Raw genomic sequence first — 6,919 nt, 5'->3', positions numbered from 1 at the left:
AGGTCTTCACCCGGGTTCACAGAAGTCTATTGAACGTTGTAGGGCTTAGCTCACCGCTTCATTGCTGTTTTTCCCTCACTTCCCCTTATCGGTGTCGAGCGTGGTCACCAATCACAGTGTGTATTCCCATTGAGTCTTAGTCTTGGAAGGGGGTTTCCAAGGCTGTAAATCTTTACGGGAGCAGAAAGCCTCATCTTTCTCCGGCGGAACAGTTGGTGGTTTCGAACTGCTGACCTTGCAGTTTGCAGTCCAATTTGTTAGAGATGAAAATACTGCCTTCAGAAGTGTACAGCCCTAGATGAAGGATATGTTGAGAAACAATAGCTTCACATTTTGATATTTTAGTTTGACAAAGGTGTCTAAGATTTTGTAGCAATACTTTTTGACCTACTCTTCTATTATCCACAGGAAAGAGTCCTGGTAGCACAGTGATTAAGTGTTCAATCAAAAAGTTGGCAGTTTGAACCCACTAGCTGCTCCATGAGTGAAATATGTGGCAGTTGCTTCCACCAAGATTTATAGCCTTGGAGACGCTATACTGCAGTTCTACTCTCTCCGCCAAGATTGCTATGAATTGGAATCAACTAAGTGGCAACACTTTCTTATTATCAGCAGGAACTTTGCAAGTTACAAATATTGTGTGATCATCAGATATATTTGTAGAATAGAACCTTGAAAGTTTTAGTCATTTAATTTATGAATTAAAAACTCATCATTGTTATTACTTAATTCCAACTGAATAACCTAGCCAACTTGAATTATCCAATACCTAGTATTATGCATGAAGCTGTTAGTCACATATAAAAATGAAATAGTTTGCTGTTCACCTCTAAGAACTAAGGAAAAGACTTGAGTTTGGGGATCATTTTCTTTATAAAAGAGACCTTCTTAATGGGCAACTTGTAAACAAATCATTCTTTAAGGACCCTGAACTGCAGATAAATGAAACTAGCCTCTATTCCAAATATTGGATTTGTAGATTCTTGGATCTATTTTACTGTTTTCTGAGTCTTTTACAAAGCTTTGTTTCTGTGTCCCTCTTGTACTAAACTATCTTATAGCAAGAGTCTTGAATCTGCATCTGAATTAGGAGATACAGGGAAGAACCAGGAGCTACTGTGTGCATGTTACTGGAAGGTGCCAAAGAAAATATGCATGGGATAATGACAGAAGTCTACAGGAATCCTGGTGTGGCGCTGTGGGTTAATTCGCCAGAATGCAAAGCCGTTTGAACTGCATGGTTGGCGGTTCGAGCTCACCAGCTGCTCCTTGGAAACCCTATACAGGGTCGCTATGGGTCAGAACTGACTCAATGGCACTTAACAACAACAGGAACAAGCACCTCTTTCCCATTTGAAAACTGTTTTCATTTTCCACATTTTAGAGACCTTAGGTTCTATTTTATTAAATATATTCCTAATGCTACTAGGTAGTATCTTAGATTACATTCTCCATTGGGTCAATGCTAACTCATAGGAACCCTGAATAGGGCTTCCAAGTAGCAGCTGGTAGGTTTGAACTGCCTGCTGACCTTGTGGTAGCAGTCCACCACTTATCACATAGTTGTAGAGTTGCCTAAGTTCCAAGTCCATGGGTCAGATATCAGACTGGGGGTTTATGACTCACATAGCTACAGGACTGATGAGCCAAGGCAGGCAAATCAGATAGCAGGCAGATAGATTAAGCAGGTAAAATGGAAGGCTCCTGCCAATTCCCAGGATCAGCAGGCAATACAACAGGCCACTGACTCAAATCCAAAGAATGGGACGTCAGATGAGGAGTCAGATGCAGGAACCAGACCCAGCAGAAAGTAGCAAACAAATGTTCAATATTTTGGAAGTAAACCTAACCCTGAAGGACATTGCCTTTCAATTGATTGGTTGTTTGAAGCAGATCTCATGATAGCGGTGATTACTTTATATTAGATTTCATCATGGGGCATGACTGCATCTCAACTGCCCAACCACTGAGAATCCTGACACAGTCAAGTTAACACAAGACCTTAACTATCACAGATGGTCAATAGAATAGGGACAGAAAACTAATCTTTGTAATTAGTATCATAAAGTTTATTGGTGTTCTTAACAAAAGGAATTTTAGGGGACTGGCAGTGATGGTCAAATATTACAACGAAATGGGCAAAGACTTAGAGTTAGAAAACTCTAACTTAGAGTTAGAGTTAAGAACACACTCAGCATTTCTCAAGCTGAGGGAACTGAAGAAAAAAAAATCAAACCTCGACTTACAGTATTGAAGGATTCTACGGGCAAAATATTGAATGATGCAGAAAACATCAAAAGAAGATGGAAAGAATACACAGAATCACTGTACCAAAAAGTAATAGTCGATGTTCACCCATTTCAAGAGGTAGCATATGATTATGAGCCAATGATCTTGAAGGAAAAATCCAAGGTGCACTGAAGGAAGAAGTCCAAGGCCCTGGGAATAGGTGGGATACAAATTGAAATATTTCAAGAAAGTGAGTCAGCACTAAAGGCACTCACTCATCTATGCCAAGAAATTTGGAGGACAACTACCAGGCCCACTGACTGTAACAGATCCATATTTGTGTCCATTTCAAAGAGAGGTGACCCAATGGAATGCGGAAATCATCGGACAACATCATTGCTATGCCACGCAAATACATTTTTACTAAAGATAATCCAAAAATGGCTGCATCCATACATTGACAGAGAAATTCCAGAGGTTCAAGCCAGTTTTAGAAGAGGACGTGGAACAAGGGATATCATTGCTGACATCAGATGAATCTTGATTGAAAGCAGAAAATACCAGGAAGATGTTTACCTGTACTTTATTGGCTACACAGAGGCTTTAGAATGTGTGCATTATGACAAGGTATGGACAAATTTGCGAAGTCTGAGTATTCCGGAACACTTATTTGTGCTCATGAGGAACCTGTACATGGACCAAGAGGCAGTCAGTCAAACAGAACCCAGGGACGCTGAATGATTTAAAATCAGGAAAGGTGTGTGCCAGCATTCTATTCCTTCACTATACTTTTTCAACCTGTATGCTGAGCAAATAATCTGAGAAGCTAGATTGTATGAAGAAAATGTGGCATCAGGATTAGTCAGAATTAGAGGAAGACTAATTTACAACCTGTAATATGCAGATGATACAAGCTTACTTGCTGGAAGGGAAGAGGACTTAAAATACATACTGATAATCAAAGACTCCAATCTTCAGTATGAATTACACCTCAATGTAAAGGAAACAAAAATCCTCACAACTGGACCAAGAAACAATATCCATATAAATGGAGAAAATACTGAAGTTGTCAAAGACTTCATTTTGCTGCGATCAAACATCAACACTCATGGAAGTAGCACTCAAGAAATGAAGGGATTATTGCATTAGGCAAATCTGCTGCACAAGACCTCTTTAACGTGCTGAAGAGCAAAGATACCAGTTTGAGGACTAAGGTGTGCTTGATCTAAGCCATAATATTTTCAATAACTTCATATACACGTGAAAATTGGACAGTGCATAAGGAAGACTTTAGAAGAATTGATGCATTTGAGTTATGGTGTTAGAGGAGGATACTGAAAATGGCATGGACTGTCAAAAGAACAAACAGATCTGTGTACAGCCAGAGTGCTCCTTTGAAGCCAGGATTGCCAGACTTCATCTCTCATATTTCAGATATGTTGTTAGGAGGGCCTAGCCACTGGAAAATGGTATCATGTTTGGTAAACTGTATGGTTGGAGAAAAAGAGGAAGACACCCAGAAAGATAGATTGGCATAGTGGAGAAAGTGATGGGCTCAGGCGTAGCAACAATTGTGAGGTTGGCCCAGTACTGGGCAGTGTTTGGTTCTGCTGTGCATAGGGTCGCTATGAGTCAGTACTGACTTCTTGGCATCTAACAACAACAACAACAGACAGTGGTGAAAGCCAGGAAGGAAATAGTTGAATAATGTATTCACTGAAAATATAAAAGTATAACATGCGGATCACTCTTGAGAAGCATGGCTAGAAAAAAATGTAGAGAAATGGGACAATGGCAGGGGGAATCAGAAAGTCAAGAAAGTGTAAAGATGGGAGATATATGCACTATAGGAAAATCACTGGGTGGGTAGTCACAGGACTGCCTTTCAAAACCCCCAGCCATTCCTGGAAACCCTATGCAATGTCACTATGAGTCGGAAGGGACTTGAAAGCATGCAACAACAATAATTTGTATTGTAAATTTGAATATTTAGGAGGAAAAAGGTTTCCAGTCTCAGAAAGAAGTGAAATGATCCAGGGAGCAAAAACCTTGATAAATTGAGAAGGGATGAGACCTGCATTATTTGGAGTTAACATTTGAAAGAAGGAATATGTAACATCATTTTACTACCAAGGAGGAAAGGGATAACTAAAGTTGCAGGTAGGTTTCTATCATCAATTTTGGTCATGGTGAAAATGAGGGAGTTGCCATAATATGGTTTCTTTTTCCGCAATTACACAAGGTTATCAGATGAAATTAAAGGGAAAGAGATAAGACTAGAAGAGACAGAAAAGGGTGATTAGCTGAAAAATTGTATTGATTATTGGGTAGTATTCAGAAATCATTTCAAGTTCAATATCTTAATTTTTTCTTCAACTATATTCAGTGTGTTCATGCACAGATATCAAAAAGGCAAGAAAATGTTGGAATTTAGGGAAGCATCTATAATGGGGGGGGGCAAGAACATTAAGAATATTTACGAGGGAAAAAATATAAAAATGGATCATGATATCTAAGCTGGATAAAAAGGGAAATGATGGCAGAAATGAAACAGAGGATCATTAGCAGATATGAGCTGAAGGACTATGAGCAAGTTATGGAATCAGGATTGCGTGCCGTGAGTGGGAAGTACTAGAATAATGGGAAGTAGTGGTTAGAAAGGACATACGCTTCTGAAATTTTGAATAGGTGGAGAGAAAAAGGTCACTACAAATGAGAAATGAAGGAACTTCAAAGTCAAATTTCCAAGAATGATGATGGGAGTGTGGAAGGAAATGACGAGGCTTGAAATGCAATGGAAAAAAGAAAGAGGCCAAAAGATCTGTAGATAGTGGTTACAGGAAGAAGATAACCTTGGTCTATCTAGAAGGCCTGAGCCTCAAAGGTACAAGGGTTTTGTAGAAGGGAGGAAATACTGACCTGAAAGAAGCCATGGCAAGGAGAATGACAGTTATATCTTCTCCTGGTCTTGAGGGACAGAGCGAATGAGAGAGAAAGACACTCCAAAGGAAAGAGCTGCTGAGTAGTGAAGTCCTCAGGAGACAGGTTTTTAATTCAAGTCGTTAAGTGTGTGTTTCTAGGAGACTTTGAGGTTTCTAGGTGAAGAATGTCAGAATTTCAAAATAAATGGGAGTATGAAAGATTGAACAAGAGTTAACAATACACAGTGTTGTCCAGAAATAAGAGTTCAAAAAACAGAGGACAAGCAGAACTGTGAGGCAAGATGGAATTGTACTGTTGCTGTTTTTCCTATGAATACAGCTACAATTATAAGTATTATTGAGTACCCACAGTAAACAAGGTTGGCATTTTACATACATTGTCTCATTTATTCTTTACAACTGCTATTTATGAGGCAAGTTGGCTCATTGCTCAATTTACGAAAGATGAAATTAGGGCCTACAGAGGCAGATATGGGGCCTTACACACAACTTTCGAACTACAGAGTTTTTAAATACTATTCTCCATTGCCTATCATTTAGTAACAAATGTATTACTGAGTGAGTGGATGAAAACTTGAACTTTTGTTAATCAAACCATAGTTGTAATTCACTAGCAGAGTTCAAGGTTCCTAGCAACACTGTCATGAATCCTTTGACAGTGGAAAATAACTCCCCTCAAACAGTCCCCTCTTCAGTAATTTGTTTGGCCAATCCCAATTGGCCTGGTGTGGCAATGTGGGTTAATGTGCTGGATTGCAAAGTCAGTTTGAACCTCAAGGTGGGCGGTTCAAGCTCACCAGCCGCTCCTTGGAAACGCTATACAGGGTTGCTATGGGTCAGAACTGATTCAACAGCACTTAACAACAACAATTTTACTTGGAACATTATTGTTATTGAAAGGTACAGTTACTTACTCTAGGTCAGAGACAATCAGAGCAGTTTAGACAATAAGTTGTCTGACCCAACAGGGTCTGTGGCAAAAGCAAAAATTAAACCAAGACATTATTATACTGCTCACTATAAAACATTGCCATTTCTAACTCATTAACAGAGCTTTATTTTCCATGGAATGTATTTCAAATGAGACTATGCTATAAGTAGAAAACAATGCATACGAGTTCATTAGTCTTGCTCTTTTAAAGATAAATGCTGTATGTGGGATAAATGCTGTGAGCAAGAAATTATAAGCAGGTTCCCATATGCTAGATATCTATTTCCACAGCTCCTATCATCATGGTTTCTGGGCACTTTGACAGATAGATGAGGCTAATTCAGGCAACGCAATACATTTGGAAGAGTAGGTGAAAATTCTCTTTTTCCTTAGCTCCCTGCCTTGGAAAGCAATGATTCATTACAAGGAAAGAAGAATAAAAGATTTTCTAGAATGAGAAGCTAGGAGAGACCATGCAAAGGGGGCAAGTTTTCATTCTTTGGTTACAAATAATACTACTAACCATACTAGCTAGCCTTTTATTATATTTGATAGTCTACCCTAAATAAATAGCCTTCTATGATAAGAAGAAAAGCTGTATGCCAATCACCATAGCATTGTTGTTGTTGTTGTTAGGTGCCATCGAGTCAGTACTGACCCATAGTGACCTTATGCACAGCAGAACAAACCACTGCCTGATACAGGGCCAACCTCATTACTGTTGCCACGCTTGAATCCATTGATGCTGCCGCTTGACCTATCCATCTCATTAGAGGTTTTCCTTTTTTTCTCTGACCTTCCACCTTACCAAACATGG

This window comes from Chrysochloris asiatica, unplaced genomic scaffold (assembly GCF_000296735.1).
Source record: "Chrysochloris asiatica unplaced genomic scaffold, ChrAsi1.0 scaffold00267, whole genome shotgun sequence".
Classification (NCBI taxonomy): domain Eukaryota; kingdom Metazoa; phylum Chordata; class Mammalia; order Afrosoricida; family Chrysochloridae; genus Chrysochloris; species Chrysochloris asiatica.
Note: the sequence above shows the minus strand (reverse complement) of the source record.